Source organism: Macaca thibetana, chromosome 4, assembly GCF_024542745.1.
Source record: "Macaca thibetana thibetana isolate TM-01 chromosome 4, ASM2454274v1, whole genome shotgun sequence".
Taxonomy (NCBI): Eukaryota; Metazoa; Chordata; class Mammalia; order Primates; family Cercopithecidae; genus Macaca; species Macaca thibetana.
The window spans coordinates 38,729,309-38,754,238 of record NC_065581.1 but is presented as its reverse complement, the minus strand read 5'-3'; the positions used below and the strand labels follow the sequence as shown (position 1 = coordinate 38,754,238).

Here is a 24,930-nt window from a genome sequence, read left to right as displayed (position 1 = left end):
GGAAAAGAAAAAGTCTACATTCAATTAAAATTATTTTTTTCCAAAGGAAATGGGATCTAATTCATGATTACAGCTATTGGAAAGACATGGAAGCAACAGACAAGAACTAGAAGGGTCTAACACACCTGAAAAGATATGAACAAAATTTTCTTTTATAATTTTTACTGTTATATTTGTTGTGTTTGTTTGTTTGTTGGTGGTGGTGGTGTTTTGAGACAGGGTGTCACTCTGCCACTCAGGCTAGTGTGCAGTGGTGTCATCTCAGCTCACCACAGCCGCAGCCTCAACCTGTTGGGCTCAAGCAATCCTCCTGCCTCAGTCCCCCAAGTGCCTGGGACTACAGGGGTGTGCCACCATGCCCAGCTAATTTATGTATTAAAAACATAAAATACAATAATTTTGTATTTTTTGTTTCACCATGTTGCCCAGGCTGGTCTTGAACTCCTGGTCTCAAGCAATCCTCCTGCCTTGGCCTCCCAAAGTCCTAGGATTACAAGAGTAAGCCACTGCACCCGGCTATAATGCTATTATATTCATTTTATAACAAATATTTTATATTCAGATTCCAAATTAACCCCACCTTTACCCTTGGCAGGCAGTATCTATACTTTCCAAACATACAAATATAAACGCTGAATTTAAAAACAGAATTACCAGAGGACACTCAACAAACTAACAGAATATTTAAAATTAACCCTCAATAGCTACAAGTGTTACATGTTAATTGGTTTTATATACAGCACCAGAGATTCAAGCAGGGAATTAAATTACTTTTATCTTTCACAATTTTGTTCAAGGCTCCGGCAGGAAGGTCTCTCCAGTACTTAACCTAAGAACCTGTGTATCCTTTCAGCTTTTGTGAGAGAAACCTCAAGTCTGTCTGCTAGTGGTTCAGATGCAGGAAACAAGAAATGCAGTGAACCAGCACATGGAAGTATCAGACCTTCACTCAGCCTCACTGCTTTCATTCAAAAGGCTAAAGCCCCTCTAAAAGGCTTAACTGAAACATATTGGAAGTTAGTCATTGATGATTTCATTTCCATATTAGAAAGACAAACACATCATTTTTTTGTTGTTATTGAGACATGGTTTCATTCTGTCACCCAGGCTGGAGCGCAGTGGCACAGTGTCGGCTCACTGCAGCCTCAATCTCCCGGGCTCAAGCAATTCTCCTCCTACCTCAGCCTCCCGATGAGTAACTAGGACAACAAGTGTGTGCCGCCATGTCTGGCTAGTTTTTGTATTTTTCAAGAGAAGGGTTTTCACCATGTTGCCTAGGCTGGTCTCGCACTCCAGGGCTCAAGCGATCCACCCACTCTGGCCTCCCAAAGTGTTGAGATTACAAGCGGGAGCCACCACACTTGGCCAACACAGCCTTGTTCACGATTTAAAATAGCCGTAAAAGGTTTTTCTGGATTTGATAACTTTTCATCTCTTACCCATTTACCACTCTAATCTCCCTTGCTTTCTCAGGATGCCCTTTTCCTTCCTTAACGTGCTATCGGTAGGAATGTATGATTATAGAACCACTACTACTCATTTCTGAGTAAGAAGGGCTGGCCACAGTGAAAGCACCAGAATGAACCGCCAAAAATTGGACAGTTTGCTCCCTTGCTCCCTCAACTCTAATACCACAGTAGCCTATCTTTCAATAAAATCGAATTTATTCCAATAAACGTATTACATATTTTTAAAAAGTTCAGTCGGCACAAAAAAGTACCATATGCCTCATTCCCACCCCTGTCTTTCAGACACTCAGTTCCCCTCTATTAAAAGCAACCACCAGTTTCTTGTAGATCCTTCCCTAAGGCATATCCTATTTTAAACTCTGAATCTCGGCACTCCATATTCTGCCTGCATGCTTTATTTTTCTCCTAGTATTGATCACCAATAAGCCTGCCAACATACATTCTTTATTTACAATTAAATCAATTATTTTATTCTTGCCCCACCCGAATCTGCAACTCCATAAAAGCTCCACGATTAACTCTTCACTGATATATTTCCAAAGCATGGAATTTCCACTACCTGGAACATAACGGACCTGTGACAAGTATTTGTTGAAATGAGTTAATAACCCTGTTACTACAAATACTAACAACAAGCAAGTAATGTATTCTTTATAAAATACTAGCGCTTTTCCAAAAAGGGGGAAAAAATCTACAGAACAAGTGTACTCTACTTAGAAAACTAAATCAGTTTAAAAGTAATGAAAATTGCAACAACTCAATATTGTCTATTATTTGATATTAAAATTTTACACTGAATTTCTACACAAAAGGAAGTTTGCTCAAACACCATTTGTAAGATTAGTTTCTCCTCTTGAAAATGAGATGTCTTCTGCAAGTCTATTCCAAGAGAGTAAAATTTTGAATAGTAATTTCTAATTCTCAAGAGTACTGAAAGGGTACTTTGCTATGTAATTTTCTCAGAACACAGTATAAAAGAAGTTATAAATAAAAACATTAAGATAATATGGGAAGAAATTCCCACACATATGCAGAAAAACTTGTATTGCAAGGGTTTCTGCAGTATTGTTTAAAATAGTTACATAACTAAACAACAGTTAAACAGTTAAAACAAGATCAGCAATAACCTGAATGTCCATAAAGAGACTAAAGTATGCTAAATCTATTGAGTATATGACACTACCCAAAAGAATAATTCTACATATACTGATATAAAACAATCTTACCCAAAAGAATGATGTAATTCTACATATACTGATATAAAACAATCTTACCCAAAAGAATGATGTAGTTCTACATATACTGATATAAAACAATCAATAAAACACATCATAAGAAGCTGAACAGCATGTATAGTACATGCCCAACCATACACTGTTTAAATGTATAATGGTTAAGCACAGTACAAAATGGAAGGATACCCCCCATCAAAAAACACCGTGGTTACATAGGTTGCCCTCAGGGTAATGGAACTGTGAATGGAAGTAAAAATATTTACTTTTCACTGTAAACCATTTTGAACTGTTCATATTTTTACCATGTGCATTGGTTGTATTATTTCTTCAGAACAGGGCAATTACAGAATTGTAAAGAAAATGTATTTGAAATATGCAAAGATAATAATGAGCATCTCTAACGTCTAAAACATAAGGGTTACAATTAATCCTATTTAAACAGTGCTTATTTCAAGTATTAGTTTACATACACAATTTAAATACAAATATACATCTAAATTGGACAAATGAACAATAACTTTGGATCATTAAAGCATTCATGAAATCTCAGAAAAAGTCACAACAAAAAAGTAAACAGGCTGGGCACAGTTTAACAATGATAGTGGCTACTCAGCCACTATTGTTAAAGGCTAACAATAACAGGTTAATATCACATTAAATGGTGAGATATCACACGCATTTCCCCAATGCAGGAAAAAAGCAAGAATGTACACTATCACCACATCTACTCAGCATTAAGGTAGAGATTCTAGCAAGTGGAATTAAGCAAGAAAAATCAAATAAAAATCATAAAGATTAGTGGTGCCCACATCATCAAAAGAAAAAGGAATCTTAAAAAATCAGAAATGAATAGCTGGGTGCAGTGGCTCACACCTGTAATACCAGCACGTTGTGAGGCCAAGGTGGATCACAAGGTCAGGAGATCCAAGACCATCCTGGCTAACACGGTGAAACCCCGTCCCTACTAAAAATACAAAAAATTAGCTAGGCATGGTGGCAGGCACCTGTAGTCCCAGCTACTCGGGAGGCTGAGGCAGGAGAATGGTGTGAACCTGGGAGGCAGAGCTTGCAGTGAGCCGAGATCACACCACTAAACTCCAGCCTGGGCGACAGAGCAAGACTCCGTCTCAAAAAATAAATAAATAAATAAATTTTAAGAAATGCATAAGTAAACCTCTCATTATTCATATATAACATGACTGCGTATCATGGAAAGAAATCTATAAAACATTACAATTAACTAATAAATTTAGCAAGGTCACTGAATAAGGTCAATATACAAAAATTAACTTTATTTCCTCATTTAAAGCAATAAACAAGTTAAAAAATGAAATTTAAATCATAGTACTTACATTAAAAGACATCAAATACCAAGAAACACATCTAAAAGATGTACAGGGCTGCTACCCTGAAAATTATAATACACTTCTGAGGGAAATTAAAGACTTACATAAATGGAAATATATATAGCATGCTCAGATTCAACAGACTTTCAATCAAAACCATAGCATTTCTTTTTAACTGAAATTGACAGTGTGACTCTAAAATTTACATGAAAATTCAAAGGATGTGGAATAGCTAAGACAATCATGAAGAATAATAAAAGAACTGAAGGACTTACACCACCAGATATGAAAACCTATCTGAAAGTTACAGCAATAGAGACAGCATGTCATTGATGTAGAAACAGGCAAACAGACCAATAGAACAGAATTAACAGTCCAGAAACAGACCCGCATGTGGCTTAACACCACCATAGCAAACCACTAGGGAAAATGATCTTTTCAATAAATGGAGCTGGGTCACCTTGATATCAGTGTGAAAAAAACATGAACTTTTACCATTACTTTACATCACAAGTAAATGTGTACAGTAGACCCAAATTCAAAATATAAAACAATAAAACTAGATGAACTCAAGAGTGTCTTTTTTTAACTCTGTAATAGGAAAAGATATCTTAAAACACAAAGAATCCTGACCACATAAAACAATGATAGATACTACTGCATTAAAACTGAGAACTTCTGTTCATCAAAAGATAACACTAAGGGAATAAAAAAGTCAACCACAGATTGGGAGAAGATAGCTGCAATACACACATATGGAGTGTGTGTCTGGGTATTTGTGTAAAATAAAGAACTATAAATCAATAAGAAGACTGACTCCCAATTTATTTATTTATTTTGTGTGTTTTTGCTATTCTTTTCTGACTGCTTGCTGACTGTTGACTCCCAATTTAAATCGGACAAAAGATTTGAACAAGTACTTCAAAAATGCAGACATCTATGTGGTCAATAAAAAAATGGAAAACAGTTCAACATTCGTAGACATCTGAAAATGCAAATTAAAATTAAAATGCCACACCAATATAACTCCACCAGAGGCTAGAAGACTGAAAATATCCAAGTTCTGGCAAAGTTGTGGAACACTGAAATACTAATACACTGATGCTGCGAGAGTAAACTCGTATAGCCACTACCGCAAAAGCTTAGCATAGATAACCTATGACTCACCGATTCCCTCTCATCTATATGCTCTTGAAATACGAGGCTGAATTTCTTCCAAGAGACATATAAAGCAACATTCACAGCAGCATTATTCCTAACAAAGACTGAAGATAACCCAATGTCTACCCACAAGTGAATAAATCCATAAACTGTTCTGTAGTCACACAATGGGATGAGAATTACTACCATAAGCAACAACAAAGATGAACCTTACAGACATAATGTTGAGCAAAACACATGAAGAAGTGCCTATGATTCTAGTTACATGATGTTTAAAACAGGTAAAACTAAAAGTACAGTGACAGAAATCAAAATAATAGTCACGTACAGACAAGGCTTTAACTAGAATAGGGCAAGAAGGAGCCTAGAGGTGTAAAAGAAATATTCTTTACCTTGCTCTAGCTGCTGATTACACAAATATAGACATATACAGATAGAAATATACATCTATGAAAATTCATTACATTGTAAATTTAACATCATATATGTTATTATATGTAAGTCATATCTAAATTTAAAAAGAGGATATTATCAACAATATCATGTTAATAAATTTTAAATTTTAAACTTCTAGGGAACAAAACTTACCAAAATCAAAAAGAATAAACAAAATCTAACCAATCCTACAATGAAGAAGAAAATAAATCCATAATTTAAAACTTCATTAGAAATGAGGAAAACCTCAGTCTCAGTTGGCCTTACTGGCAATTTGTACAAAGAGTTAAGAAATAAATCCATCTTAAATACAGCAGGGCAAGAGAAGGAGCACTCATCCACTCACTTGATGAGACCAGCATAACCTTGATGACAAAACTCAGTAACGGCATTATAGGTATTTAAAACACACACACACACACACACACGCACGCGCGCGCACACACACACACACCAAAAAAAAAAAAAAAAAAAAAAAAAAAAACCAGAAAGAAAGAAAAAGGAAAAAAAATTAAGAGACCAGGCTCATTCATGAACACAGATACAAAGAATGTAAATAAAATTTAGCAAACCAAAATGGGCAATAAAACACCGTGGTACAATAAAGTTGGGTTTTTTCATGGGAGTCCAAGGTTGATTTAACTCTTTCATGGGAGTCCAAGGTTGATCAAACATTTATGTAACAAGCCACATTAACAAAATAAAGGAGAAAAAACTTGAGCATCCAATGGATGGAGAAAAATAACTGGATAAAAATTAATATTCATCCACAGTTTTTTGTAAAAAAAAAAAAAAAAAAAAAATCACAGGCAACAGAAGGAAACTAACTTTCAGAAAAAAAAGGATACTGTAAAAGAAAAAGAAAACAAGGTTTAAATAAAGCCAACATGGAACATCAAACCTAATGGTGAAAAGCTGAGAGCTTTCTGCTTCAAATCAGAAACAAAATAAGTATAACCATAACCATTATGATGACATCTGTAAATCTACTCAACGTGAAGAAGGACAAAGACTTCTGAAAATAACTAGCAGGAACAAATGCCATAGCTTACACAGGGCCTGGAATAGTGCCTGTTCCCATCAGTAAGAATGGAAAACCTCACAATTCATAGGACACAGGGTAGAGTGCTCAAAACGGTTTTGCCTCTGTAGTGGAGAAAATGAACCCCAGATTAAATGTTGATTTGGTACACCACAGCCTAACAAAACTTAGAAAGACATGAAATGACTGAACTCTGCCCAAGAAACTTAACAGCATGCCAAAATAAAGTCAGGAATATTTACAAGAATACAAAAGTATCTATTAAAACAAGGTAAAGTTCACAATCTCTGGTATACAATTTAAACTTTTAACTAGCATACAAAGAAGCACAAAATTATGACCAAGAGTGACAAGAAAAATCAACTCAATCTAAAGTGATCCAGAATTGAAACAGATGATAGAATCAGTAACCAAAGACATTAAAACAATAAATATAACTGTATTCCGTATGTTCATGGTTTTTGTACTAAATCAAAAAAAATAAAATTTAAAAAATTAAGTCTAGACTTACAAGATGGATGGATGGACGGATAGATAGATAGATAGAAAGACAGACAGACAGACAGACAGACAGACAGACAGATAGATACATAGATAAAAAGAACCTCTGAGGCTGGAGAATCGCTTGAACCCGGAAGGTGGAGGTTGCAGTGGGCGGAGATTGCGTCACTGCACTCCAGCCTGGGCGACAAGGGCGAAACTCCGTCTCAAAGAAAAAAAAAAAGAAAAAGAACCTAATAGAACTCCTACAGATGTAAACTACACTGAGATGATAAATACACTGGATGAAATTAAGAGCAGATTAGGCACTGCAGAAGAAAAAGGGAACATGAAGACCTAGCAGTAAATAGTCACAGTAAAACAAGAGTAAAAAATGAAGAAAATAAAAAGGATGTATGAGTGAGGAAACTTTAAAAGGCTTAATATATGTATAACTGAGGTCTATGAAGAGGTAGAAGGGAGGCAAAAAAAATTTTGAAGACATAATGGCAGAAATGTTTAAAAACTGATTGGAAACATAAGCCCTTTGATCCAAAAATCTCAACAAAACTAAACACAAAAAATACAAAGAAAACTACACCAACACACATCATATAATAAAGCAGCTTAAAACCAGTGATAAAGACAAATTATTAAAAGCAGCCAGGAAAATCACATTATATATAAAGGAAAGAAGATAAGGACAGTGACAGATTTCTCATTAGAAATGTTGCATGCTAAAAGAGAGTAGGAGCAACATCTTTAGGATACTGAAAGAAAAATCCATCAACCTACAATTCTATCCTCAGCAAAAATACATTTGAAAAATGGAGAAATAAAGACATTTTCAAACATAAATGCTAAAGGAATTCCTCATGAGCAAATCTGCACCACGAGAAATATTAAAGCCGGGTGTGGTGGCTCCTGTCTATAATCCCAGCATTTTGGGAGGCTAAGGTAGGAGGAGTGCTTGAGGCCAGGAGTTTGAGACCAGCCTGGACAACAGAGAGAGATTCTGTCTCTACAAAAAATTTAAAAATAAAAAAATTAGCGAGGCATGGTGGCACACATCTACTAAGTCCTAGCTACTCTGGAGGTTGAGGTGGGAGGATCACTGGAGCCCAGGAGTTCCAGGTTACAATAAGCCATGATCACACAACTGCATTCCAACCTAGGCAACAGACTTAAAAAAAAAAAAAAAGAAGAAGAAGGAAAGGAAAGGAAAAGGAAAAGGAAAGGGAAGGGGAAAGGAAAGGGGAAAGGGAAGGAGAAAGGAAAGGGAAAAGGAAAAAGGAAAGGGAAAAGGAAAAAGGAAAGGGGAAAGGAAAAAGGAAAGGGGAAAGGAAATGGGAAAGGAAAAAGGACAGGGGAAAGGAAAAAAGAAAGGGAAAAGGAAAGGGAAAAGGAAAGGAAACGTAAGATTTCAAGGAGCAGGAAAATTATACGAAATGGAAATATGGACCTACACAAAGAAATGAGCACAAGTAAACAGACTTTTCTAATTATTCCTATCGCCTTAAAAGACAACTGCTTTATTTTTTCGAGGCACGGTCTGTTGCCCAGGCTGGAATGCGGTGGTACTATCTCAGCTCACTGCAACCTCTGCATCCTGGGCTCAAGCAATCCTCCCACTTCAGCCTCCTGAGTAGCTGAAACTATAGGCACCAGCCACCATGCCCAGCTAATTTTCTGTATTTTTGTAGAGATGAGGTTTCGCCATGTTGCCCAGGCAGCTCTTGAACTCCTGGACTCAAGGGATCCACTCACCTCAGCCTCCAGTGCTGGGATTACAGGTGTCAGCCACGGCGCCCAGCCTAAGACAAATGTTTGAAGCAAAATTAATAACAGTGTAGTATGGTATTATAACATATGGAGAAGTGAAAGTGCATGACAACAATAACACAAAGTTGAAGAGATAGAAGGTCCTGGGCCGGGAGCGGTGGCTCACGCCTGTAATCCCAGCACTTTGGGAGGCCGAGGCAGGTGGATCACCTGAGGTCAGGAGTTTGAGACCAGCCTGGCCAACATGATGAAACCCTGTCTCTACTAAAAATACAAAAATCAGCTGGGCATTGTGGCATGTGCCTGCAATCCCAGCTACTTAGGAGCCTGAGGCAGGAGAATCGCTAGAACCCAGGAGGCGGAGGTTGCAGTGAGCAAAGATCGTGCCACTGCACTCCAGCCTGGGCAACAGAGCAAGACTCAGCCTCCAAAAAAAAAAAAAAACAGTCCTGAAATTGTATAGTATCACTTGAAGGCAGACTGTCATAAGTTAAAGATAAAAGTAACCACTAAAATAACACAGTTAAAAAGTAATACCTAGAAGTCTTTTATCAGATTGAGGAAGTTCCATTCGATTCATAGTTTGTTGAATGCTTTTATCAAAAAAGTGTTGAGTTTTATCAAATGCTTTTTCTGCCTCCATTGAAATGATGATATAATTTGTTTTTCATTCTGTTCATGTATTACATTAATTGATTTTCAGATGTTAAACCAACCTTATATTCCTGAGATTATCCCACTTAGTCATGGGAAACAATTCTTTTTATGCCTCACTGATTTGGTTTACTAGCATTTTGTTAAGGATTTTGGCATACATATTCATAACAGATATTGGAATGTGGTTATGATACTTTTGGTCTTGGTATTTGGGTATTAATGGCCTCATAAGTTGGGAAGTGCTTACTCCTAAACGTGTGTGTGTGTGTGTGTGTGTGTGTGTGTGTGTGTGTGTGTGTAGAACTGGTATCAATTCTTTAAATGTTTGGTAGAATTCCTCAGAATTCCATCTAGAGCTAACTTTTTCTTTAGGGGTAGCTTTTTAATTACTGAATCAATCTCTGCACTTGTTATAGGCCGATTCTAATTTTCTTGTACTTCTGTTTCAGAAGTTTAGAGTCTAAGAACTTAACGCATTTCATCTAAGTTATCTAATTAATCTGTTGGTGTACAATTTGTTCTTAGTATTCTTTTACCATTCTTTGTATTTCTGTAAGGTCAATAGTAGTGTCTCCTCTTTCATTTTTAATTCTGTTAACTGAGTCTCGCTTTGTATCTTGTTCAATCTACATAAATGCTTGTCAATTTTGTTGCTCTTTCCTAAGAACCAGCTTTTGATTTCGTTGATTTACTGTTATTTTTCCATTCTCTATTAATTTCTGCTCTAGTCTTTATTTTTGTTCTTTCTGTTTGCTTTAGGTTTTGCTTGCTCTTCTTTTTCTAGTGTCTTAAGGTAGAAAGACAGGGTATTGATTTGAGATCTTTCTTCCCTCTAACATAAGCATTTACAGCTGTAAATTTATCTGTAAGTACTACCTAAGCTCCATCCAATACTTTTTAAAAAAAAAATTTAAGAGGATCTCACTCACTATATCGCTTGCCCAGGCTGGCCTCAAATTCCTGGGCTCAAGGGATCCTCCCACCTCAGCTTCCCAAGTAGCTGGGACTACAGGCACGTGCTACCACACCCTGCTCATCCTATACATTTTGATATGCTATGTCTTCATTTGAATTCATCTGAAAGCATTTTCTGATTTCTTCGACCAGTTAGTTGTTTAAGCGTGTGTTGTAATTTCCACGTATTTGAGTTTCCCAAATTTCTTTCTACTACCGATTTCTAATTTCATCCCATATGGTCAGAGAAAATGATGTGTATTATTTCTATCCTTTTAAACTTATTAAGGTTTATTTTATGGCCTACTACATTGTCTATACTGGAGACTGTCCCATGTGCCTGTAAGAATAATGTATACTTTGGCCAGGCACAGTGGCTCACGCCTGTAATCTCAGCACTCTGGGAGGGCGAGGCGAGTGGATTGCCTAAACTCAGTCAAGGGTTGGAGACTAGCCTGGGCAACACAGTGAAACCCTATCTCTGCTAAAATACAAAAAAATAGCAGTGTATGGCAGCATGCACCTATAATGCCAACTACTCGGGAGGCTGAGACACGAGAATCACTTGAATCTGGGAGGCAGAGGTTGCAGTGAGCCAAGATCCACCACTGCACTCCAGCAAAATCCACCACTGCACTCCAGCCTGAGCAACAGAGCGAGACTCGGTCTCAAAAACAAAAAAGAATAATGTATATACTTTGTTGTTACGTGAAATGTGCTATAAATGTATTAGCTCTAGCTACTTAAACAGTATTATGCAAGTCTTCTATTTCCCTCTTTATCTTCTGTCTAGTTGTTCTATTATTTATTTACTTAATTTAGCCCAGGCTGGAGTGCAGAAGTGGTGTGATCTTGGCTCACTGCAACCTCCACCTCCCAGATTCAAGTGATTATCCTGCCTCAGCCTCCCAAGTAGCTAGGATTACAGGCATGGCATGCACTGCCACACTCGGCTAATTTTTGTCTCTTAAAAGTGGGGGGGGCACTGAAATCTCCAACTATTTGTCAAATTATCCATTTCTGTACGTTTTGCTTCATGTATTTTGGTGCTCTATGTTGAAACAACCAAAATGCCCATCAACCAATGAATGACTAAACAAAAAATGGTAACAACCATATAATGGAATTATGTTGAGCCATCAAATGGAGAGCAGCACTGATATGATGCAGGTTACAACACAGATGAACCTAGAAAACATTATACTAAGTTAAAGAAGCAAGGCACAAAAGACCACATATTGTATGATTCCATTTATATGAAATGTCCCAAGGAAGGAAATTTTAGACAGCAAGTGGATATGAGGACTCTGGGTTTGGGGGATAGAGAAGTGATAGCTGCTAAAACATACAGGGTTGTTGTGAGTGTGTGGTGATGAAAACATTTAGTTACTATAACACTTTGACTATTTTCCAGAGTTTTGATAAAGTTGATTCTAACAGTTTCTGCTCATCTTCCGATGTTTCTGTAAAGAGATTAGTGTGTTTGGAGCTGCCTGCTCTGCCATTTGGCTGAAGTCACTTTAAACATACTGAAAACTAGGATGAATTGTCAAGATAGTTTAAACTGTTTCAAAATAAAAACTGAATTTAGAATAACTACTGCTGTTCTATATGTTGATATTCAAATCTCTATCAAGAACTCTGCAATACCAGGACTGTGTGTTTATCCTGAAATAAACTGATAAAGCAATGTGGTTTTGTGAATTAGCAACAATTATAACTAATCTAATAGTGTTAGTTTGGCCATACTTCAGATACTTTGAGTACTTTTTAATATGTTTACTCCATAAAACTTACTATTAATAATATCCACTATATATTTGTGAAATTGTTTAGAGTATTAACTTTACCTGCACAACCCAGTGAGGTAGAACAATACAGATCAGGTGTTACAGAAAAGGCAACCACATCTCAAAGAAATAAAGGGCTTCTTCGCAGCCATTCAGATAGCAACAGTGTCAGAACAAGAGAGCTGAGGGCTTCTGGCTCTCAGGTTCACAGACTTTCCATTCAACCAGCAATCTCTCTATTGAGATCCAAATGTCCAAATACCAGCAATCGGGGATCACTCACGTAAGCATCTCAAATCTGATAATAGTCAACACAATAGGGACTGAAACTGAAGTGCTATTTACTTAAAAACACAAAATTAGACAAACTGTTAACTGGGAAAGGATTTATAAGCATACATGTATAAACTTATCATTCAAAATTGTTAATTTCAGAATATTCCAGCAAAGCAATGCTTGTATGTGTTGTCAGCTAGGATATGAACAGAGAAGGAACCATAGGACTCATGCTGTTACGAGCAGCTACATGTCCTTTTTTAAAATACCTGTTTTTTCTTCCTATCTAAAAGTAAGAATTGAGTGCTAAATGCAAGCAGTAACAAAATACAAAGCCTAGTTGCTCAAATGCAATGTCATGAGAAGTACCCTGAAGATGATGGATGGAACACGTCTTAACATGCCAAATTATTTTACTTTTCTAACACACTTGCAAAAATAATCAGGAACAATAAATCGTTGCTTAAAATATATATTATGTAGCTTCTAAAAATGAAACACATTTGAAAGTCCTAATAATATACATTACACAATAAAGATTATATCAGTAACAATAATAATGTTCTATTGTTTCAAAGTGCCTGGCCAGCTATTAAACCATGGCTCAAATCAGATACTCTAGCTAGTAGCCAAGTACAGCAATGCCCAATGGCACATTCCAGACTCACCAATAGGAGTCATAGTTCAGTATCAAGGACACTGGGTCTCACAGGCTAATGCATTTACTATTTTCCTATCAACTTTGTATGCCTTTCTTAACTATAACACAAATAAACAAGTTATTAAATTCAATGGGTAAGACACTCTGACCTCTCTTGTCATTGTGGCAGTTAATACTTGGTAACATACCTAGCTATTACTCTATCCTCCTCACTAATAAAATCCCCATTTTCTTCCGGTGGCCCCAGACACAGTGCCAAGGGAGGAATCAAAATTGGTGTAAGCCAATATAGCAATCCATTATTTCTTTTGGCACACAACTGATGTAGATGTAGTATGTGACCCAGATCTGGCAAATAACATGTAAAGGGAAGTTTTCTGGGAGTCGGAAGTTGGCAAAGTGGCAGATGAGTCACTGGGGAAAGTTTTATTCCTCATTAATATAGAAAAGAGAAAAAAAGGAAAGCTCCCTTTTTTCCTCCTCCTTCCTTCTGGCTTTGGATGTCCTCATTTGAGAAGGGCATGCTCAGAGGTGTTGTGATCATTTTTTAACCACATGATGGAGAAAGATAAGCAAATTGCAGAGCTGCTGAACCCAACCTGGAACCACCAAATCCAGACTTCTTGTTAAGTGAAATAATAATTGTGTAGTTTATGTTTGTGTTACTCAAAAGATGGCCCATAGACTACTGCTAGCCTGCAAAAAAGGTTTGCTTCCAGTCCACAGTGGGATAAATACAGGAACAGAGAGCAAACATTTAGAAACTTTATAGTATTTTATATCGCTGCAGCATTTTTATTGTATTTACAAAATATAAGTTTGCCCTTAATTTTTTTTAAAAAGGTCAATTACCATACAGTAGAAATAGCATTTTTTAGGCCACTTTCAGTTGGGTAGTAAGTCTCTAGCAGCCAAAAAATCCAAAGTCTCAGCAACATCAAAGAGAAAGAAATCTATACAAGTCTTCTTATATCCTCACCCATTTTAAGGGTAACTTTTCTGCAAACAGTAAAACACATTCAGGGAAATTAAACAAAAATATAAACTAACGTGATCTGGAAAATGGGATTTTGGTTTCCTGTCTAATCACAAGGATCCCAGAGCACTGTGGGAAAAAAGAAAAGGGATATACAATCCAATGCATATACAATTTCACATAATTTGGATTGCATATACACTCCAAATTACGTGAAAAAATTAAGCTCTAAAAGAATAAAGCATAAATGATTGAACCATTATGTATTCCTACTGATAATGCCATCATTATGCAACTACATTTCAGATGTTAATTCTCTTTAGAATATTATCTGACTTCATTAAACTACTTCAGAGCTAAGTCAAGCTCATCTATTACAGTATCAAAGACTGAGCTACGTGACATTGAAACTTGCAGGTCTGGTTTTAATGACATTCAAATGATGCACAATGAGAAACTTTTTACTCATACATTGAAACTTACTTTTCTAATCAAACCTGCAAAAATTTTAACCATACTCTAATACAGAGAAGCCGAAACATACATACAAAAAAATTTATAGCTGTAGACGTAGGTACTTACCAGAAAGATGTAACACAATTAAGAAAAAAATCCTTAGCTTACAGTTCCCCTTACAGTTGTTCTCTTTTTTTCTACTTAGTAAATGAGGAAAATGCTCAGGAAGAAGAGCCTACAAATACCTTCTTAGTATAGTCAAAAATGACAGATAGATGAGAACATACAAGTCAAAATCTCAACACAATGAAAAGCCCAACTGCACTTGAGACAGCATGACTTTGTAAATGTGTTTGCCAAGGCCATTTGTTTTCCAAAAGGCTATATGTTAATTTCTCAAAGAATAAACCGTATTCCTCCTTCTACAATCAGGGGCTAAGAGAACTTCTCCAGAAATTACATATATGGTAGTTAACAAACATCTTCACAGCTTAATTAGATTAACTCTTGTTGGTTAAATGCTTACCACTACATAAAATAATCATTTAACAGATAAGATGCATATATGGTATATTTACGACAGTTGCATCTAGCACCAAACCAAAGTTTCCCGATCTAAATAGAAGCAAAACTAAAATACAATTTTATATTTGTATCGGTCTTAGCCTAGATAAGATTCTTCCCATCAGGGAATACAATTCAAGGTGGATTTTTTTCTTTTTATCACAAGTTAATTCCCAACATCATAAGTTCTGATTTGATTATGACTTTCCTCATAACATACATTAAGGTTACCTAACTTGTTTCAAATATATTTATTTTAACAATTTTGATATAAAGCAAATGCTTTAGTTGGTACAAAGTACTAATGATTTTCATTTTTAAAAAGAAAGTCAAGATTATTACATATTTAATACACATTCTTACATATGCCAAGAACAATAAATGCATTTCTTTTAAACTGAGAAGTAACTCTGATGTGTTTCTACAAGAGAATTACTTCCATTTCTCTGTAATTTCACTGCTTTCAAATCCAAGAGCAAAATTTATACCTAGAATGACATTCAAAAGAAAAGCCAAAGGGGCTTTTATTCATTATATCACAACACTTCTTACTTCATTAAAACATTTTTTATGCTCGATAATTTTCAGATTGATAATACGTTACCAGATTAAGGAATAGGAGCATGATATACAACAATATACAACTAACAGTTTTTGGTCCTTTTTTTGAGACGGGGTCTCTCACTCTGTCACCCAGGCTGGGGTGCAGTGTATGTGATGTCAGCTCACTGCAGCCTCTACCTCCCAAGGTCAAGCAATTCGCATGCCTCAGCCTCCTGAGTAGCTGTGATTACAGGCGTGTGCTACCACATCTGGCTAATCTGGGGTGTTTTTTTTTTGTTTTTTTAGTAGAGACTGGGTTTTGCCATGTTGGCCAACCTAGTCTTGAATCCCTGGCCTCAAGTGATCCACCCACCTTGGCCTCCCAAAGTACCAGGATTACAAGCATGAATCACTACGTCCAGACAATTAATAGCTTCTTAATTATAAAATCCAAAACATGGAATTCTCACTTGTAGCATATGCATGGATACTCATGCATATGTACCTTAGTACCTTCTTAAGCTTTAAAAGGTAATAGCTTTACTGAGCAAGAGTGCTGAAGAGATCAATGTGGAATCAAGGGTCCTTTCCATTATACGACTATAGAAAATCTCCTGTGATTAGAAATCACTACTTCCTACCCAAACAACTTGTGCTATTTTAAGATTCAGCCTTTCAAACCAACTAGGCTTATGTTCTAACAAATCATATCTAAATTCCTAATTGTACAGACAAAAAACTGAGGCCCAGAGATGCACAAGTGATTTATCTAAGATCACATTACTGAATTTAAACTTACCATTGGTTTGCTTGCCATTAAGTTTGGTTGTAGTAATCAATCAAGGTTGAATAAAAACATATTCTTCCAACTCTTTTTTTTCTGAGACAGAGTCTCGCTCTATCACCCAGGCTGGAGTGCGGTGGCACAATTTCGGCTCACTGCAACCTCCGCCTCCTTGGTTAAAGCAATTCTCCTGCCACAGTCTCCTGAATAGCCAGGAGTACGGGCACCTGCCTCCATGCCCAGTTGATTTTTGTATTTTTAGTAGAGATGGGGTTTCACCATTTTGGCCAGGTTGGTCTCGAACTCCTGACCTCAAGTGATCCACCCACCTCAGCCTCCCAAAGTGTTGGGATTACTGACATTAAGCCACTGCGCCTGGCCTCTTCAAACTTAAAACAGTTGTTCAGTTGCTTCTGCTCAGAAGTATACTGACTTCTGGCTGGGCTCACACCTGTAATCCCAGTACTTTGGGAGGCTGAGGCAGGAGGATCACTTGAGCCTAGGAGTTGGAGAAGTATACTGACTTTTTCCACCCCTCTGCCCACCCAAACAAATTGCATGCCCAATTAAGTGCTGTCTTTTAAAGCAGTAATCTCAAGGAAATTATTCTGGACATCAATGCCATTACTCAAATAAGGTTGAAATTCTTCAGAACTGTCTTCAGATCTACATTTATTTTTACTTATTTATTTTGAGACAGAGTCTTGATCTGTCAGCCAGGCTGGAGTGCAATGGCACGATCTCAGCTCACTGCAAACTCTGCCTCCCAGGCTCAAGCAATTCTCCTGCCTCAGCCTCCCAAGTAGCTGGGATTACAGGCGTATGCTAACACACCCAGCTAATTTTTGTATTTTTAGTAGAGACGGGGTTTCACCATGTTGGCCAGGCTGGTCTCGAACTCCTGACCTCAGGTAATCTGCCCGCCTCAGCCTCCCAAAGTGCTGGGGTTACAGACGTGAGCCACCACGCCTAGCCCAGATCTACATTTATAAACCATAAAAGGGAATTAATATATGTGAAGGTAAACTACAAACCAGGCACTGAGTCTCTTATCTCTTATACCAATCCTATAAAGTAGATATGCTTTTGATTTTAGGGATGAGGAAACCAAGGTCATACAATTCTTATGACTCCAAATCTCTGGAAATATTCTTTTCATTGCTCTGTACAGTCACCTCAGTGAAGACCTTTAGTATCCTTCAAGCTGACAATTACCCACCCCTTTTTTCCCAATCTTGTCTCTAAAAAAACATGTTAATCATTTCTCCTACCCAAAGACATACACAAGCTCCAAAAGATGATTGACCACCAGAGATGTTCTTCAGTCCCTGGGTACAGATTCAAGAGGCCCCCAGACATTCTAAGCAATGATGGTCTGTTGGAAGAAAGAGGCTAGATTTCTGAAAACAATCATGTGGATGTCCGTTATAAGAGCCTTGTTAGATTTACTCATCTCAGAAATGGAATTTGAAGGTGGAGGGAAAATATAGATGAATTCAAAATTCCATCCCAAAAATTCACATGTAGATTTGGAAACTAGTCCTATGTGTCAAGGGCTGGAGTGACTGAAGTATGATAAATGTTCTCTATGTAACAGCAACTTGAGGAATCCACTGATAATTTTTCTTCTTCATTCACATCTCTCAGAAAAGTGTTCTGAGTGACATCACTGCATACCTGAAATGACTTTACAATCCAATGTGCTTGTTGGTAATCTTGCCCTCCCACTTCCCACTTGATATTTAGAGTAGCAGATAAATGACAAACGATTTTCATTTGGTCTTTTGGTCTAGATTATTTCACTGGTATTTTGGTTTGGAGCTTGAAGCCACATTGGAATTACAGCCTAACAATCTCTCAAAAGACATGCAACCTTACCTGATGCAATTCGTTTTTGTTTTTTGTTTTTGTTTTTTGAGACGGAGTTTCGCTCTTTTTGCCCAGGCTGGAGTGCAATGGTGGGATCTCGGCTCACCGCAACCTCTGCCTCCCAGGTTCAAGCGATTCTGCTGCCTCAGCCTCCCAAGTAGCTGGGATTACAGGCATGCGCCACCACGCCTGGCTAATTCTGTATTTTTTAGTAAAGACAAGGTTTCTCCATGTTGGACAGGCTGGTCTCAAATTCTCAACCTCAGGTGGTCCGCCCACCTCGGCCTCCCAAAGTGCTGGGATTACAGGCGTAAGCCACTGCGTCCAGCCACCCTGATGTAATTCTTAATTCTCACTTTCCTGAATCAAGGTATATTTCATTTTCAATCACTTGTAAAGCCCTGATTAGTCTCTAACAATATCATAACCATTCCAATCTCCCACTTACATGTGATCAAGTTAAAAATCAATCTGTATTACAAAAGCCACACATACATCAGAATTCTAGATATCTTTCTCTACACAGGAGCTCTAGGGCCCTGGTAAAGCTCTCGGTCATCCAAATTTTCTCCACCAAGGATGACTATAATCTTGAGAAACTCTGGCTAAAGGTTCCCAGGCCTGGCGAATCTCCTGAACATACATAATGAACTAGTTGGGTGGATGGGAGAAAGGGAAATAGATAATGAAAAGGTATACATCAGGCTGGGTGAGGCGGCTCACTCCTGTAATCCCAGCACTTTGGGAGGCCGAGGCAGGTGGACCATGAGGTCAGGAGTTCAAGACCAGCCTGACCAAGATGGTGAAACCCCATCTCTACTAAAAATACAAAAATTATCCAGGCATGCTGGCAGGCACCTGTAATCCCAGCTACTCAGGAGGCTGAGGCAGAGAATGGCTTGAACCCAGGAGGCAGAGGTTGCAGTGAGCCGAGATTGTGCCACTGCACTCCAGCCTGGGCAACAGAGCAAGACTTCGTCTAAAAAAAAGAAAAGAAAAGGTATGCATCAGTTAGATACAGGGTAGATTTCTTTTTTTTTTTTTTTTTTTTTTTTTTTTTTTGGAGACGGAGTCTTGCACTGTTGCTCAGGCTGGAGTGCAAGGGCGTGATCTTGGTTCACTGCAAGCTCCGCCTCCTGGGTTCACACCATTCTCTTGCCTCAGCCTCCCAAGCAGCTGGGACTACAGGCGCCCGCCACCACACCCAGCTAATTTTTTGTACTTTTTCAGTAGAGACGGGGTTTCACCGTGTTAGCCAGGATGGTCTCAATCTCCTGACCTTGTGATTCGCCCGCCTCAGCCTCCCAGAGTTCTGGGAGTACAGGCATGAGCCACCGAGCCCAGCCGATATGGAGTAGATTTCTAAAGTCTTCGCTATTTAAAAATATCTGCAAACAAAACTCATTTGTAGTCTGGGTACTTTCTATACGTTCAACAGCAAAGGGTGGGGGGTGGGGGCCATCCAATATTAATTCTCTTTACTGTGACAAATAATACTGCTGGTATAAAAAGATAAAACTATCTTAGGATACTAAACTTACTCTCTGGATGTGCTTTGTACAAGCACGTGACTCATGTTATTGACTGTATTAACCAGGACTGTAAAATGTTTTAGTTTTGCTTGTGTTTTTGTTCAAAGAGAGTCTGACTCTGTCACCCAGGCTGTAGTACAGTAGTGTGATCATAGTTTACTGCAACCACAAACTCCTGGGCTCAAGGGATCTTTCCACTGTAGCCTCCCAAGTGGCTAGGACTACAGGTGTACAACTCTACACCCAGCTAATTATTTTTTTAATTTTTTTGTAGAGATGGGGTCTCACTATGTTGCCCAGGCTGGTCTTGAACTCCTGGCCTCAATTTATTCTCCTGCCTTGGCCTCTCAAAGTGCTGGGATTATAGGCATGAGACACTGCACCCAGGCTACATGTTTTAAATATATGGTTCTCTAGTACCATACGCTGGATGGTACTAGAGAAGCATTAAGCAACCACTGGAATGTCCTGAGCAAGAGAAAATGTTTATGGGATAAACACAAAGAAATTCCAAAGTACCACAGTGAACAGACATAGAGACAAAGAGGATTTCTGTTAAGAAATGCCAAAAAGAAGTGGCCAGCTACTCCCTGTTCATTATCTTTCTATGCAGCCCAGACCAGGTAGTGGGCTAACCTAGTCCGGCCATGGCCCACATCTCTAATATCCAAAAGGGTGGAAGGGTGGGGGGCACAAACACTCCAAGCCAAACAAATGGGGGTGGCGGGGGTTGGGAGGGGCACAGACCACTGAGGTTGGCATTTCTCAATTATATGGGAATTACATTCGTTTCCTTCTCCAAGGGGGAAGTATAGCAGCAGTGTGTGTAGCAGGGACTAAACCCTAGGACTAATCCAGAAAAACATACCTTGCCAAGCAATCTTTTCAAGCATCAAAGGGACCCTAGGCCTGGGAGCCCTAACCTTAACAAGTATCCTATCCTTGGGCAAAGGAAGGAGGAAGAGAATGGGGGGGGGGCAGGGAGACTATATCATGCTTCTGATTTGACTACTGCCCCCAAAATAAACAGAATCTGAAAAGCCTATGGGGAGGGGCTTCATGTGGTCCAACTCATACTGACAAGAAACAAATCATTACTAGTCATTTCTATTTCAGGGAAGGCTGGACTGCCTACATGGCAAACAAACAAAGAGTAATACTTTTACTAACACAAGGCCTACAGTTAAATCCCACCCCACTCCCACTCCAGCAACATGGCCACCCAACTGGACCACTGAAAAGAACCCTAATATCAGAGTGATCTTTGTACAAGACATAGAGAACCTGGAAAATTCAACATTGAACACATTCTGCTGCAAAATTAAATTGGCTAAGAAGTGAAAAGAACAAAATTGTCATGACACAGACGACATGCTGAGCTCTGCACCACTGACTTATAGTCTTCATGTGATTATACATAGATGTTTTTGAATTCATTGTACTTCTTACCGTATACTAGCATCCAAAGGAACGATTTTTTTTAACTACAAACGTTGAAATTCTAAATACAAACAGCATTCAACTCCACTCTTGCCTACCCCTATCCCTGAAGTCCAGCTCTCAACACTGAACTTTTCTTTCAAACCCTAAGGAGCAAGGAACAAAAATCTCTATGAAGGCCCCAAAGACTAAAAATTCTTATTTTTAGTGCTCTATTGTTATATTCAAAAACCCTATATAGCATGTACTTTTTGGCTAAGGAGATCTGAAAACAGAAAAGCCCCTGCAGCCCAGCTGTTTTCTTTTCTAATTAGTGAAAGAGGAACCTGTGGAGAGATTAAAGATTTGGCCTGCCCCAGAGCTAACAGCCTCCCCTCCAGCAGCAATCCTACCTCCTGCTGGCCTAAGCAGAAAGACAGAACAGACCATCAAATCTAGATCTCTGGCATTAATAATGACTGATAGTCATGCCAGCCACCCACCTAGGTCTTTAATTTAAAGACTATCATAGGCTGGGCACAGTGGCTCATGCCTGTAATCCCAACACTTTGGGAGGCCGAGGCAGGCAGATCACTGGAAGCCGGGAGTTCGAGATCAGGCTGGCCAACATAGGGAAAACCCATCTCTACTAAAAATACAAAAAGATTAAATAAAAAATTAGCCAGGCATGGTGGCGTGCACCTGTGGTCCCAGCTACTCCGGAGACTGAGGCAGGAGAATCGCTTGAACCCGGGAGGTGGAGGCTGCAATAAGCATAGATTGCACCACTGCACTCCAGCCTGGGCAACAGGGCAAGAATCCGCCTCAAAAAAACAAAAAACATAACTAAATAAAAATAAAGACTACCATAATCAGCCTTCCCTTGAAGAGGTATTTTTTATGAAGTGCTAGCACACAACAGTAGGTGACTGAATCACGAACTTTTCAGAATATACACAATAGCACAGTAATTTGTGATTCAGAACTATACAACTTTAAAAAAAAAAAAACTTTCCATTATCAAATATATCCTTCATGAAAGATGTTTTGTCAAGTACAAAACAAACCTGAAACTAAGTTCTGAATAAATAGGCACTGTTTTCTCAAAACTTGTAATATACACTTTTTAACTCCTTTTTAAAAATTTGGTTCAGAAGGGCTATCTCATCCTGGAGGACTTTTCCAACTTGATCTTCAGATTCCAAGTGGCTCATTCTAGTTAACTTCAGGACATCTCTAGTGAAAGATTCTCACTGAACTCCCTCAGCAAGTTATTCCATTGTTTGACTGACTTCACTGTCAGGTAAAATTTTAGTATGAGATTAGAACATTTTTCTTTTTCAGTTCCAGAACAAAGTAATTTTTAGATCAAAAAGAATTGCTGCAACATCCCTGCTGACACAATAGGATAAAGCAAAGGAGAAAAGCACTGGTTAATACCATGCAGCTACTGGAGAGTTTATTTCTAAAGCTGTTAATACACTTTTGAAATATGAAGCTTAAAGTACCATGATAGCCAGAGTGTGTGTTTTTGTTGCTACATTTTTAAAATTAAGCCCTTTATTGGCTTTTTGTCCATTCACCTTTCTTTTAGTACTGAGAAAGAAGAAAAGAAAAACATTTCATGTTAGTAAATGCTTTATTGACCTCTTTTATCTGAACAAAAATGACCCATATCTCACAACCTCTAAAAGCTGGTGAATTTTTTAAGCCAAATATACAAAACATCACACAAAGATTTTGCTTTTAAGCCTTAGAATACAGCCAGGTGGTTAGTACTAATGGTTTGTCTCCATGCAGAGTCTATAACACAGCCCCTTCAAAAGTTCCAAGCCAACATCTTCATGCTATCCTGAAAATAATGCAGTATTTAGTTCAAAAGAAGTAAGTACCAGATATATCTGGTTTCAGTGTTACTCAGTATTTCATATCCTAACTCACATTCTGAAAGTTCTATAACAGGCAGGACAATATCTTCTACCAATAATGAATTTACTATCATCCAGATTGAGAAAAAACATGCTCATTCATCCCAGTTGAATGCTCTTTTAAAATATTCGCCGAATACAGGCAAAATAAAGTTTCAGAAACACACTTTTAAGTACCTTTAATCACAGTTAATTCATTTAATTGGGTTCTAGTACACAGATATACCTATATATTTGTCAGTTACACAGAGAGAAAACTCCATTTTCATAGCCACAATAAATAATTAACCCAAGTATGCAAGTCCATGTGGGTATCAAGAATAATAAAGATGGCTCCATGCAATTTCCCCCCTTTCTAAAACCAATCTTCCCCTACCTACTCCCTGCACCACCCCACCCCACCCCACCCTCCAAAAACAACACTTCTGCATTTGGAATTAGGGGTAAAGCAGAAACCTGCTCTTGCCGGACCAAAGAAGTGATATATACAAAGCATCCCACCACACACAAAGATAGTTCTGAGCACGGTGGTCCCAACCTATTCTCTCACTCTATCCCACTCTCCAGTAATTTCTCCAAGGTATACTTTGTAAGGAGCATAAAACCAACAGTTACACAGGTCACAGGGGTTTGGATGAAGAAAAATCAATTTACTCAGGCTAATATTCAACTACAAATGGGTTGGGGATAAGGGGTTCTTCCTCTGAGATTCCTGACTCCAGTTGTGACCAAGAAGGATATTTGACCCTGGCACAAGAATGCTAAATCAATCCAATCCAACTCTAGAATTAACTCACAGGGCTGGGAAAGGTTATCTGGAGCAGCTGACCTGTCCTGGAGTAAAAGACACTTTCCTAGCTACTTAAGAACTTCGGCCGGGCGTGGTGGCTCAAGCCTGTAATCCCAGCACTTTGGGAGGCCGAGACAGGCGGATGATGAGGTCAGGAGATCGAGACCATCCTGGCTCACATGGTGAAACCCCGTCTCTACTAAAAAATACAAAAAAATAGCCGGGCGAGGTGGCGGGCGCCTGTAGTCCCAGCTACTCGGGAGGCTGAGGCAGGAGAATGGGGTAAACCTGGGAGGCGGAGCTTGCAGTGAGCTGAGATCCGGCCACTGCACTCCAGCCTGGGTGACAGAGCGAGACTCCGTCTCAAAAAAAAAAAAAAAAAAAAAAGAACTTCACCAGGAACACGGAGATTGGGTGCCTATATAATAAATGACACAAAATTTTTCCCTCTCATTCCATCCTTGTGATTACTAAGTGTCTCTTCCTTGCCACTAAAAAACCTGATCAGCCAGACTAGGCTAGGACAAATCCTTTTCAGAAACTAAACTAATTCCCATCTAACAGCTTGAAGTTGTTTCACTTCTCCTATTTTCAAGAAACTACACAACCAGCAGGACAAACTGCCTCAGCCAGCAGTCCCAGGCAGAGGAGGAGGCTGTAGCTGCCCGTGGTGGGACTCCTGAGCCGCTCAGCCCCAGGGCACTGCTGTGGGGTGTTCAGGTCACAGGGGCAGGGCTATGCCAAGCGTGAGGGATCTAGGCCCTACCTCACCTCTCAGAGC

General features: G+C 38.5%; 2 protein-coding genes across 10 annotated transcripts in view; one reads left to right on the top strand and one right to left on the bottom strand.

The window, feature by feature from the left end:
• Positions 1–24,930, top strand: part of CCDC167 (coiled-coil domain containing 167) — a 699,343-nt gene that overhangs the window by 271,799 nt on the left and 402,614 nt on the right. Inside the window, exon 1 of one of the 7 annotated variants that reach the window (XM_050787902.1) lies at positions 20,985–20,990. The exons of the other annotated variants lie outside the window; for them this stretch is intronic. The gene's annotated coding sequence lies outside the window, so the exon portion shown is untranslated. Of the gene's footprint in view, positions 1–20,984; positions 20,991–24,930 lie in introns of those variants that run through there. 7 annotated transcript variants of the gene reach the window in all.
• ZFAND3 (zinc finger AN1-type containing 3) overlaps positions 1–24,930 on the bottom strand; it is a 335,360-nt gene that overhangs the window by 251,691 nt on the left and 58,739 nt on the right. The gene's annotated exons all lie outside the window — the stretch shown is intronic.